The sequence below is a fragment of the Balearica regulorum genome, chromosome Z (genome assembly GCF_011004875.1).
Source record: "Balearica regulorum gibbericeps isolate bBalReg1 chromosome Z, bBalReg1.pri, whole genome shotgun sequence".
Lineage (NCBI taxonomy): Eukaryota > Metazoa > Chordata > Aves > Gruiformes > Gruidae > Balearica > Balearica regulorum.
This window is the reverse complement of record NC_046220.1, coordinates 20,182,125-20,196,532: the sequence shown is the minus strand read 5'-3', so window position 1 is coordinate 20,196,532 and position 14,408 is coordinate 20,182,125. Positions and strand designations below refer to the sequence as shown.

The window sequence follows — 14,408 nt, the reverse complement described above, 5'->3', positions numbered from 1 at the left end:
AGCTGTAAGATGCCAGGAATCACTGGTTCTGCAACTTGAACATACATTTTATTCTTACCACACTCGTTGGACTGATGGTTTTAATCTGGTGGTTGAAAGTTCAAGGGAAATTAGAATACTGATAGTTAAAGAAACATGTTTATAATTACTGCAATTACCTTCAGCTTACACTAGTCTCACACACTAAGAAGCCAAGGAATGAATGGGAAGCCTAGGCAGCATTATAGCAGCATAACATTTTGCAAATATTCATATCTTAATATTACCGGAAAATGCATTGTTTTTGTGAATCTGTCATTCAACATAACCACTCATTTTGTACTAAGCCTCATCCACTTCAAAATTTCTGTTTCAATGTCACTATATAGTTGTGATTATGCAGGCATAAAGGAATCAAAGGAAAAATGGTTTCAAGTTGATTAAACAAATAAAGCACAACTCAGCATCAGCTGAGGAATAAGTCAATGAGGAATAAGTCATTTCTCCATTTCTCTATAAATCTGAATGATTAAAAAAAAAAATACATACCAGAATTTTTAGATTGCCTATAAAGTATATGTTTAACCTGGTTTTGTGAACACTGAAAACAAAAGTAACTGATCTTACTATGACAAGAAAAATAAACTTTGTTTTAAAATCTAAACTACTTTCCTTCAAATTGCTCTTCAGTAAAATTTGTCCCTGTCCATTCATGCAAGAGAAGGAAAAAATACTAGGAAACCAAAAGGCAGTAAAGTTCTTTAGGTATATTCAAAATCCCATCAAAAAAGGGGAAGGGCTCAACTATCAACTCCCACTGCTAAAGTAAAACTCAATATTAAGTTTAATTAACTTTTGGATAGAAGCAAACCATATCTGAAGTTAAATCTTGCAACAAATCTAATTTTCATTGTATTAGTAACTATCATCAGTAGTTACTGATGCAGGAATAAGAAGGTCTCCCTGTACTACACTCTTGTTGCAAGCTGAAGGAATTTCTGTTATGCAAGTAGACTTCAACGATAAAATTTTCTCCTGTTGCTAATCTGTAACTCCCAAGAGTGTCTACTTTTTTTGTCTGATGCTCAAATATAACACTTCTGAAGTTTAGACAGAAAAAAATGTTCATATAACTAGCATCACAATATCATAACAAAAACCATCACACATAAAGAGGCACGTTATGGAATGAGGGAATATAAGGAAAGCAAGGAATGATGTCTAGTCGAATCAAATGGTCAAATAAAAGTTACAGTGAATGAAGTTCTAGGAGAAAAAAAGAAAAAATCATAAGCAATTTTTTGTATGTCTAGAAAAAAGCTATGGCAATAAACATGTAATAAAGATTTAACATACATATTTTCAAAGGAAGAAATCCTCTATTAATAAAGAAAAGAGAGAACAAGAAAAGACAGAACAGAAGAGATGCATATGTAGTTTTACACTTTCAAAAAATTTGGTACCTTTGCATACCTTCTCACAAAAACTGTCTTCTCCTTATTTCAAAAATGCTAACAAAAGCAGATTTCAGACTTTTACTAATGGACTATAAAGTCTAGCATAAGGCTTTTCACATGCCCTATGCTGCCCCTAGCACAAGGCCATCTAGCATGCATATAAAATATACGTATCACAAAATATCCAATGAGTACAACCCCTGTTCAGACCTAGGGTACTCCAGTGCCTGGCATTAAGTCCTCAGGGACCACACTCTGACAGACATTGATATAAGGGAAAACCAGATTTGCATCACAGATTTTTCTAACTTATTAACACAGAGTGAATATTCAGCCTGTGTCCAAAGACTGGTGACTAAAGTCACCAGAATGCGAGGTGAGCTTCTGCTGGCTTTAAACATGTTTCAGTATTATTGGCCTGCCAGACTCTGAAACAGTATACTACTTTCCACAAAAAACCTGCTCTTCCATTAAGGCGATTTCTGCTTAATGTCATCATGTCTCTATGACTTATGTTTTTTGTGGGAACTCTTTCTCTCTCACAAAGCAGTCACAGATTAGGAAAAAAAAAAAAAAAACCAACCAACCAAAACTGAAAAAACCCCATACTTAAAAAGTGAGGTATTTTAACAGCACTACCATATAACCTACTTTTCAGTCTTTTTGGAAGGACAGGAAAAATTCTTTCTGGTGGGAATAAAGAATTACTTGCTACACTAGTTAGTGTTCTTTATTCCCCGTGAACAGTTTAAAACAAAAAAATCGATTTCATGATGAGACTTTTTCACGAACACAAACACATGGGAAAGTATTTAGAAAAAAGAAAAATTAGAGAAAAATCTAAAAATCTGCATTCTTCCTGGAAGTTTCTTCATGACATAAAATAGAAACTGGGGACAAGGACAAGTATGAAAAGTAGAAGGAATAAAGAGCTTAAATTATCCCTGCCAGATGTCTGACATACACTAATCTTTTACTTAAAAACTATACCTTCAAGAAATTAGGTCTCCATCAGGCAGTTGCCAAGATACCAGATATACAAGTGGTTGTGTAACTATCCCAGTATTAGTTGCTAACTACTTGGAGCAGTGCACAAAGGTTCCTGCAAAACTTCTTCCTTGTAACAGGACAAGTACTCTCACATTACTCATCTGTTTCAGGTATGGTATATTTATTGACCAGCCACTTACAACTTCTCTCCCACACTAATTTTGCTGATTTTGTTGGGGGATTGCCTTCTTCTGAAGCTTGCTACTTTCTTCTTCAAATACCCCGCTTCTCCATAGCGAACACACTTCCTCTCCTTATGAGCTCTCCTCATTCCCCATCCTATTTCCTCTTGTCCAACACACCTCCTTACTCACCTATCATTTTTGACTGCTGCAATATTTAAAGAATTACCAGCTATCTCTCTCTTTCATTCCTTTCATCATTCTTATTATTTCTGAATTGTTCCACCAGCAAGCAATCACCTCAAGTGCCCTTTTGCTTTGTATCATCTGGAATTCCTATTTCATCATGCAACTAAGCGTAAGATATGCTCTCCTGCTCCGATGGTACTCATTTCCTTTGCAGCAGTCCCCCCAGTGATTTTTGCCTCTGGATGAAATCCTTTATTCATTCCTTTGAACCAGTTGCTATTCAAAACAATTCTAATCAGCCTCTCATGCAACCAGTCTCTATTCATTCGTCCCTTCCTACATTAGCATATCTGTATATAACCTCAGACTTTTTCTAATGTACTCTCATAAAACAGCAAAGAAAAATCATAGAATCATTTAGGTTGGAAAAGACCTTTAAGATCACAGAGTCTGACTGTCCAAGGTCAGACCCCTAAACCATGCCCCTAAGCACCACATCTACATATCTTTTAAATACCTCCATGGATGGTGATTCAATCACTTCCCTAGGGCAGCTGGTTCCAGTGCTTGACAGGTGTTTTGGTGAAGGAATTTTTCCTAATACCCAATCTAAACCTTCCCTGGTGCAACTTGAGGCCATTTACTCTCACTCTATCACTTGCTACTTGGGAGAAGAGACCAACACCCACCTCAGTACAACCTCCTTGCAGGTAGTTGTGGAGGGTGAAAAGGTCTTCTTTGGATGTGCTGCAGCACCTCAATGTCCTTCTTGTAGTGAGGGGCCCAAAACTGAACACAGTACTCTAGGTGCGGCCTCACCAGAGCCGAGTACAGGGGGACAATCACTTCTCTCATGCTGCTGGCCACACTATTTCTGATACAAGCCAGGATGCTGTTGGCCTCCTTGGATGCCTGGGCATGCTGCTGGCTCACATTCAGCCAGCTGTTGACCAACACCTCAGGTCCTTTTCCACTGGTCAGCTTTCCAGCCACTCTTCCCCAAGCCTGTAGTGTTACAGGGGGTTGTTGTGACCCAAGTGCAGGACCCGGCACTGAGCCTTGTTGAACCTCATACAGTTGCCTTGGTCCATTGATCCAGCCTGTCCAGATCCCTCTGCAGAGCCTTCCTACCCTCAAGCAGGTCAACACTCCCACCTAACTTGGTGTCATCTGCCAACTTACTGAGGGTGCACTCGATCCCCTCATCCAGATCACTGATGAAGACATTAAACAGAACTGGCCCCAGTACCGAGCCCTGGGGAACACCACTTGTGACCAGCCACCACCTGGATTTAACTCCATTCACCACAACTCTTTGGGCCCAGCCATCCAGCCGGTTTTTTACGCAGCAAAGAGTACACCTTTCCAAGTCATGAGCAGTCAGTTTCTCCAGGAGAATGCTGTGAAAAAACGTGTCAAAGGCTTTATTAAACTCCAGGTAGACAACACCCAGTCTCCCCCTCACGCACTAAGCGGGTCTCCTTGTCATAGAAGGAGATCAGGTTAGTCAAGAAGGACCTGTCTTTCATAAACCCATGCTGACTGGGCCTGATCACCTGGTTATCCTATACATGCTGTGTGATGGCACTCAAGATGATCTGCTTCATAACCTTAGCTGGCACAGATGTCAGACTGACAGGCCTGTAGTTCCCCGGATCCTCTTTCCACCCCTTCTTGTAGATGGGTGTCATATTTGTTAACTTGCAGTCAACTGGGACCTTTCCGGTTAGCCAGGACTGCTGAGAAATGACGGAAAGTGCCTTGGTGAGCACTTCTGCCAGCTCCCTCAGTACCCTTGGGTGGATCCCAAAAGTATAGCTGATTCTGAAAATAACAAAGCTAGCCTGTTATCACAGTAAGAAGTTTTACGATGCCATCTACCTGACACCTCATAATGGCTACAAATTTAATGGAAAATGTTCCCCTAACCACTTAGAGATTCAGACATCCATACTTAGCACTTACTGGTGGCTCTATGTTAGTGATACTGTATGTGCAACTTGCATAGAAAATCTCATTTCTGTTTGCCTTGCTCCATCATTAGCTTTAAATAATTTGCTTTTTTAAAAGGGGTGCGCTTTCTTGCAAGCGCTTTCTTGCAAGACAAAATAAATGTTCTTTCAATATTTTTAGTTTTAAAAGTATTAAGAGCTGCACTCAGAGCAGTAAGTTTTGTTTTCCATTGGTCAATTTTATTTTGATGGCGTGTTCTCATTCTCTACTGAAATTATCAAGGTGAGAATCTAGGGAAAGGAGCTAAGAACTCCTGAACTGCAGAAGAAAAAAAGAACAGAAATAACAAAGGAATAAACACAATTTCATAGCCTTTTTAAAGCATGTTTGGAGATTTTTATTTGAAACTTAATGGCTTATTCTCATTACTATAGTTATTTGGAAACTGAGTAAGCCAAATCACAAGATGGCATTCTTTTTCTAAAATAGCTTCCAAACAAAGAGCTACTCCAGATTCACTGCTTACATTTGCACCTAACACACAGTGTCTTTTAGGAGAAAGACAAACACTAATTCCAACATTTGACTTATTAAAAACAGGAAAGAAAAAGTCCCTCACATTTTACTCCTCACTCTGGACTAGTACTCGTTTCTGCTCCTAGTCAGGGCAATGAATTTTTGAGGCTGAACTCTCACAGTGTATGAATTTTAAAGACCTTGCAATCTAACTTCTCATCACACCAAGATATAACAGTATCTTACCATAAATTTATATTTGTCCAATTCAACTGCTGAGAGCCACTTTATATCCAATATTTGCCTGACCACAGATAAAAACAATTTAAACAAGTCTACAAACATATGACAAACTAGGTTCCAACACAAATGAATGAATCCAACCAGATGTCTAGATAGGACACTCAAATTTGTGAATTAGAGCCCCTAGCTTACTTTTGGTGTCATAGAGATCTCAGTACCAAGCCTACTGATGACTTAAATGGAAGTTCTGATATCCATCACACAAATATTCTACTGGACCTAATTTTGACCTGTTTGCTCAACACAAAAATTACAGAACAGAAATGCATGACTAAGTTGACTACAGAACAGAAAATACACCAAAATAAAAATGAACAGAATATTTGCACTCAAAAAAAATGATAATTGGTTTACATTCTAAGTAGCTAGTTTTGAATATATATATACACACACACACATACATTTCACTTGGTATTCAATGCCATATGAACAAACATGTATCGTTGTGACCCATCTTTGCAATGGAAATAATGTAATGGTTTTTGTTTGGGTGGGGTTTTTTTTTTTCCATATAAAATCAGTAGAAGAATTTTAAATTCCTTTCTCTTCTATGATTTAAAATCAAAAAAACTCACTGCATTTAGTAGCTGGCCGTTTTTGTGCTGAAAACGCTAACTAAAAACCTTTTTCCTTAATTGCTTTTCACTACTGACCTCCACAACATAAGACAAACTGAAAGGAATTTTATCATTGCCATACCAATTGGCAATTTGCAATGAATTCACAATTGATAGTATTCTCCTTCTAGGAACTCTCCCTCCCCCAAGCCCCTAAATTCTATTAGGAAAAAATCCAACACTACCCCTTCCCTTCTACACCCATTTCAGCCTTGCTTCCTTCTTCATTTGGCAGCAAGCTTCAGGCCCAGCAATGCAAAGGTTGTGGATAGATGTCTGCAATGACATCAGTAAGCAATTAAGCACATTTACTGTAATAGAACCAATTTTTAAAACTGTATTTTATGCATGCATATATACCCATAAATTACATATGATAAAAGACTACACTGTGTACTGCAAGTATCTCACAGTTCCTTTAAAATAAAAGTTACAAAGTTTCCCATGACTGTGTTTACATGCTTTTTTCATTATTGTACACTACCACACCAAGGAACCACAGATGTTTTGTTTTATGAGAGCATCTTACTAGTCTACGTGGCCTACCACACACACTTTATATAAACCACTTGAGCTAAGTTTTCATTTCTGTCCTGAAGTACAGTAGTTTGATAACGGGTGTATATAGTATTGCCAGAAGCAAAAAACTGCATAGTTTGCTATGTTTAATTGCTTCGGTAATCTGCGGAAACAAAATCTGTGTGAAGAGCAGATCAGAATTTACTGTTAATATTAGTACAACTGATGATGTGGCAACTCTAGAAACTTTAGAAACAGCTGCTGGAACAGTTCCTAGGCATACAAAAAAAAAAAGCCACAATTCCTCAGAATTCTATCTCACAGAGTATAAGTTTGGAAATTTCATAAGTTTTCAAAAGACCTTTTCCTTAGGACATTTACATGGTCTGTAAAAGAATGTCAGTAATTTAACACTTGAACTGTTTTAAGCAGAATTCAAGCCCAATCTAGCATAATTTTCTTTTCCTTCAAGAAACTGTTGTCCTTAGAATTATTTATTAGTAACACAAGCAATGCAAGAATTTTTACATGCATTTCCATAGAGCTAAAATGACTGCTGCCAAGTATTCCGGAGTTTAAAGAGAAAGTTCTATTTGCTTTTTAACTTTGCACAGACTTGTAATTCATGGCAAATGCAGTGATTTGCCAGTATACCAAGAAATAAACTCATGGAATAAATTAGCTATTTGGTTTTGAATTGTGTAGAAATTTACTTTTTTCTCAGTTCTCGTAACTTGTTTGTATACCTTTCCAAGACTTCGGACTGATTTCAGCAACTATATGTAAGATACTGTATGGCCAGCTTCAAGGAAGTATTTAAGACCACATGCAAGCGAGGGATATGCAGATGTTGGCAGTGCCAGAATTCAACCACAGCTTCAATTTTGACCACAGAGTATCCTAGGCACCTGCATTTCTTCAACAGTATCTAACTGCTAACCACTGTACCATAAGAATAATTTTGAAGTGGTCAAAGTGAACCTAAAGCTGACTTAAATTGCCCGAGAGACAAAGTCTCTCTCATATAGCTTAACCATACTGGCAGATAGCTGAGAACAGTCTCAGAACTCATGTTCTGAGGAACAGTCCAGATATTGGGGCACTTACCAGAACTGAAAAGCCTAAAATTACAGACCTTTTTCAATGTGGGGGAGCCTAGGACAAATGTTTCTACTTCAAGTGAGGGGCTTGGCCAGCATACTGGATGCTGGAACAAACAAGGCTCATAAGCCAGAGACAAAATAGCAACAGGGAACTCATCAGTAGACCAGCAAGAAGAATTTCCTCAGGAGTAAAAAGTTCTGAGTTCCAGTATTTCCTTTGAGGGAGTTCATGTATTTTATGTTAATTGTTGGATAAGCAGCCTTTGGAGCACTGCCAAGGACTTTTCCTACGGAAATGCTCCCACTGGTGAAATACACCACCAGGCTCCCCTCACCCCATAAAATCTCCCTTCTTTGCCGGACAGTAGCCCAGCGTTAGCATTTGTTAGTATTCGTGATTAGTGCACTCTGCTGGTCATTGAGATCACAGGATTCAACTCACCTCAGAATGAGGGAACCTATACACCAGCTTTTTCAACTACTGGAAAGTTTTCTAACAGCTGCGCCATTAAACAAAAAAATGTAGCATTTTCCCCATCAGACAGAGACATACCTTGAAAGAAGGCATGATATTTTGAATTATGAGCAGTAAGACATCTCACAGCTCAGTCCAGTACCGGATAACTGGTCAGACATCTCATTTCATGCCTTACCTCTACTTCAGGCAGCTATAAAGTCAGTACACAGAAATATTTAATTGCCCTAAAGGACTCCTCTATTCCCTCACAGCCCACAGGATGGCACACAAAACAGATCTTTGGGGGTAGCTACTTTATTTCAAAGAGTAGCTTGGATCACCACACTGGACTGGCTGCCCAGTATTTCAGACCGCTTTAAACACCGTAATGCCTACAACACTCAGTCACTGTTACCTTGAAAGTTTCCATCTGGGAATCTTTTTTTACTGCTGGTAAAGAAGGACCAGGTATGCACTTAAAAATAGCACAACATACCTTAGGTAACACTAGCCATTTGGATATAATACACTAAAAACTGAATGCTCATATCAGCTTGTTCATTATAGTGAAAAGCAATTTTAAAGAAAACTGAATAAAGAAGTCCTAACTGTTCATTTCTCTGATTACTGTGGGAAATACAACTCCTGAAAATTACATTTTGCTTTACTTATTACTGGACTGCAACTTTTTTTAAGAGTTCTTTTGCAACAGGTAAGAGCATTTTTTCTCCCCTTGATATACCCTTCATGATGTTCTAAAAAAATAAACTTATTTAGAGTATAACAGTGACATTATAAGATTCTTCTTTCAATCTGTTTTGCAACTACTTTCCAATGAACTCATTATGTAAAATAATCAAGATCAGACAAATATAAGGACTCTTCTGGCTTTCTCTTTTAACCCTCTAGTTCTCCTGCCCTTGTAGCCTTGACCATCCATTAATTTCTGTAACATAAACACCTGGGAGACAACACAATTGCACATCATATAATCATCCTGACTATTTTAGGTTTTGCTGGTTGAACCCCCTCCCCAAATCTTATGCTTATTTCACAGAAATGCCACTGCCTAAAGACAAACACTTAATTGAGATGAAGAACAGCACAGTTTTACCAGCCCCTCCAAGCCAACTGAACAGGTTGCTGTGCCGGAAGGGAACAGTCCGTCTCCATTCCTCCTCCACTCCTGTTTGTCCCTGGCCCCATGTTCCCACTCCTCTCACTCCCTCTAACACCCTGCTACCTTAAAGCAGTAGCTGAAAACTACCCCAGCAAAAAAATTTATTCTGCTTACAGAACAGGGAGGCAGGACCATGTAGCTGGAATGGGCAAGGAGCAAGGAGAGTGAGAAGCCACAGCTTCAGAAAAACTCCCCCATTAATAAACAAAATCTTGAATTATATGTCCAAATTATCATCTTAAGTCATGAAAGCACAGAGAGGCGTATCATATCTGACTGATGTGACAGTCATCACGCTGAAGAAGGCTGAAAATAAGGAAGATCTTAAGTAACTGCAAATAAATACCACAGAGAAGTGTTAAACTCACTTTGTATGGAATGTTTCCTGACAAAAATGGTGATCATTCAATGACAAAAAAAATTTAAGTTAATTTCATTTTGGATCAATTTTAAACTGACATTTATACAAGCATGCTGGACCTACTGTATCAATAACAGAAACCTATACTGCACTGAGGACTAGCAGGGGTAAGTAATCTGTTTTTTTCACATTTAATGCACCTTACAAAAATCATGATGCAGTTCCTGACTATACAAGTCAATTCAGCTTCAGGAGGAATGCATGACCCTCTCAAATTCCTCCCTCCCCATTCTTTAATAATTGCACTTGATATCCCAGTCAGACCATGTTTTTTTCATTGCTATATAGAAACTTTGGTCACCAAAAGTGATTTACTTTTAAAAGCACATACTTGGTTTTTCAGCAGTTTCTGAGTGAAGGCATGTATAAATGCAGTAACTGGTTTTCTATTTACATTTGTTATCTTAGCTGTGTCTGACCACCTAATGACAACATGACAAACATGACACCGACCCATGCTACAGCAGACCAATGCAGCCATTATACAACCATCTCCAAATATACATTTACTTCTGGTTTCCCCGTGATAAAAGATGCAAGTTTTACAGGACTACAAACATAACTCAGACTGCAGTTTCAGACACTGTATGTCAGTCTTGCTTCACGAGTTCAGGCTATTTCCCGAGGCTTTTTGTCATGGGAATTTTTTTCATAATCTGCCATGCTATCTATCTTTCACTTTCCTGTACACCAGTCTAAATCCTTAGCCATATGTCCAGATTGTTTTGTGAACATATCATTCATCTAAATTGCAGACCAGATAACTCAGAAGTGAGGAAGTCAGTCCTAAGTTTAATGAGTAAATAAAAGAGCTTGAGTATTGAGTATCACAACACACTACTGAATGGAACTTGCCACCTTGAGCTTCACCGTGAAGCTCCCCATGTAACGTTTTTTGAACCTGCACTTTGTTTAGCAGGCTGAAAAACGTGTGTGCACATACATTACTCTGAAGATATGCTTTTATCTTGACTCTGTCTTTTTTAGGAAAAAAAAAAAGAACAATCATGGATGACAAGCATTATGTAGACATCAGCTTTTATTACCTAAAAAACATAGCTTTGTAAATAAAGCTCAACCGTATCTAATTCAGTAAGAGGTCTGTAACATTACATAGAGAAATTATTTTGGACACACGCAATTGATTAATAAATACAAATTTAAGACAAAAATTCACCTGATAACAAAGTTTCCATACTCAAACAAGTCTGGCAAATTCAATTTGTATGTCCAATGGACAGAAACAACTCTGAGAAGATATAAGTTTGCTTTACATAATATGATGCCTTACTAATATTCAACTTCAGCCATTACAGCACTCGTGTAGATAGAACACTTATTTTTAAAATAATTCATACAGACATCATTTGCACTAGCTTCATGTACTTTCTGTAGCTCAATTCCTTGAGGTAGTTGCAAGCAGAATTTAATTACAACAGAAAAAAAGGGGGGCAGAGAGTTATGACTCTATTTGTTGTAATCATATGATATGGGTAGCAGAGCATGACTGTAAAAACAGAACAACGTAATTTAAGAAGCACAGGTTCTGAAAAAAACCACAAATCTGGGTTGGTACCCATTCAAAGGTTTCAGTTTCATACTATTGTATATTGCTGATCAACAATGACCATTTTTCACATTAAATGTGAACTATCTCCCTTTAAACTTGCCCTTGTCCACGGCAGTTGATGATTATATGCTGCCATCTAGCAAATGTTTCCACAAAAGTTTATCTTTGGAAGCTATTCTCTGACAAGACACCTAAAATTCTTTTAAAATAAGAAATGCATGGAAGACAGCAATAGTTTTTTTAAAAAGATTCCTTCAGTCCGCATGCCTATAAATTAAACACAAAATCAGAATACAATTAAGGCTTAATATAGACAAACCCTGCAAAAGCATGATCCTATGCAATTGATACATAATAATTGCAAAACTGTACGTTTTCATTCTACAAATTATGTTTTCCCTTATATAAAACAATGTGATGAGTAGAAAATGGTAAGAAACACTGCATTTAACTCCTCTTTCTGAAAAATTCTAGTCTTCACTGTTTCACTTTGTTCTAACTTTCTGCAATCTGTACTCCCTCTCCCTCTGCAACTCTTCCTTGGGCATAGAAATCAAAACGCAATAATCCCATACGGGAATGGGGTGTCCGAATTACAAAAACATTTGTGTTTTTTAACTCTCTTCAATCTTAACTTTTCAGTCATGCAGTCACACTGAAACTGTACCACATTATTTGCCAGCAGCAAGATGGTGGCTTCTTAAAATTACTGGACCTTGTAAACTGTGGGTTCTGCTAAGATCTTTCTTTCTGCTGTTATTATCTAGGTACGTATGTAATTGGAGAAAAAGAAAAAGAACATTTATACACTTTTGGCTCAATACCCATTTGTTCACATGGAAATAACGTGAGTTTCTGAAGTTGTTACACTGATACAAACAACTTTACATTAAAAAAAATTATTAATAGTGTTTCTAAACTAATTATTCTGTGAATAGTTGAATAATTATGGCCAATTTCTTGTATTTTTCTGTCTTATTTCACCTCATCACAACTGCAATTCCCACTTATTTTCACTCAGGATCCTTACCACTGTACAGTAACTTCAGATCCTATTCATACAGTCACCTAAATAGCATGACATTTTCATTCTTTCTTCCCTGTTAGATCAGAACAGTTGGGAGCATGTTGCTTCATGGAGGCACTACTCTTTTACCAAATGACGTTTTAAAAAAAACCAAAACAACCCCCAAACAAAAGACTTTTGAGGACTACTTTCCAAATTCTCTGAAATTAGCCAATGAAATCAAAAGCTGTCAGAAAGGAGACACACATCACAGTCCTTTATTTGTCTCATTTCCTTGGAAAATTAGATTTACATAATAACAATATTCAATTTTCAAGTTTCTTTGGTGATATGAAGTTAAATCATCACCCAAGTAAATGTCCTTTCATTTCAAAACACACAGAGACTTCATTTTAATACTGGAACCAAAGGCTTGATTTTTACACTGTACTAACAAAATTTTCCATTAAGAATGTGAGGGTGTGTTTTGTTTTCACCATGACAGTAATACCAGAACAACTCCTTCTGTTGAATTACACAAAACTGAAGCTACCTACTAAAGCAGTCAGGAATTATCCTTCCCATTCAGAAATAAGCTAAACAGGTATATCTTATTTGTACAAAGCAGATGCTGTGAAACTTTTACCTACAACAATACAGTTTACAGGAATGTTGTAGACACTTCAGAACAAAGAAGTTTTTGGACATCAATAACTATTTGTTTTGTTACTAGTTACTAGTATCAAACACATAACAGAAAGTAAAGAAAATAAAGTTCAATTAACATTAAGAAAGGTGACAATCTACATTACCAAGAAACACTGTTCTTGGACTATTTGTTCTTCCTGTAAATAAAACATGAATTGGTAAAAGAAATTTTGAAACCTATCATCCTATAATTTCTTAAGATGCTATCATTTAGCACGCCATTATAGTTTATAATATTAATTAATAGCAGAAGTCTGCCTTTGCCAGAATTAAAATCTGAAACACGTAACTATAATACAGTTGAATTTATAAGACCTTACACAGAAGTACTGTAAATCCAGCTAAGACAAACAGGTATATCAGATACAAAAGGGTAACAAAGTTGTTTCTGCCACAACTAACATCATGCCTGTTTGATATAGCCTAATGGGGGAAGAAATTTGTATGATCCCTAGCATTGGTTGATTGTGGAATTCCACAGGTGCACAGTATAACACTGCTTTGTAATTATAGTAAATCTTTCCCTTAGTAAATTGGAATAATACACAAGAAAGTCTAATGTTTTAAAGAAACTGTTGAATTTTTCTAAAATCATTACATTATTGGTGCTCAAATTCCACCACTTCAGCTTTATTAGAGGAAGATAAATATTTCTTACCAGTAAAATGCATTCTTACAAGAGCACCTCCGTAACTTTAATAAATGCATAGAGGATATCCAAATATTGGTAAAGAAAATACCTATTTCAGACTTTATGACTAGTCACCACAGTAATTAATACAGCTCTGATGTTTATGAAAAGGCATAGGTGATAAAATGGAAAAAATTGTTTAATCTATTCACACTAGGTCTCCATACTACTCTTAGCCAGCCTGACCTTCTGTCCCTCTTGATGACATGGCATCCACCATTTCAATCTCTGTACTACCTTACATCTTAGATGGACCTGTTATTAGAGAATGCCTACTTTTTGTTCGAGCTCTGATGAAAGCTCCCACCTCCAGAAAATCTAAGAACTTACTTTCAGATTCCTCTTAGGATAGGGTGATGTTTGAACTATAAGAAGGAACAGCATCGTCAGTGTCTTTACTGAAATTTTTCTATCTTTTGTACAGAAACTCACTGTATTCTATCTTCTTATGAAGAACAGTTTGGTCCTTCCTCAGTCAAATAATGCTTCTTTGTTCATCCCTTGTTATACGAGTACCTCGTTGGTGAAAGATTATGAATCACTACCTGAACTTGACCAATCAAAAAA

The 14,408-nt window shown here is 37.1% G+C and overlaps 1 protein-coding gene across 1 annotated transcript in view; it reads right to left on the bottom strand.

Annotated features, from left to right (window-relative positions):
- SRFBP1 (serum response factor binding protein 1) overlaps positions 1-14,408 on the bottom strand; it is an 89,844-nt gene that overhangs the window by 73,961 nt on the left and 1,475 nt on the right. The window lies entirely within an intron of this gene.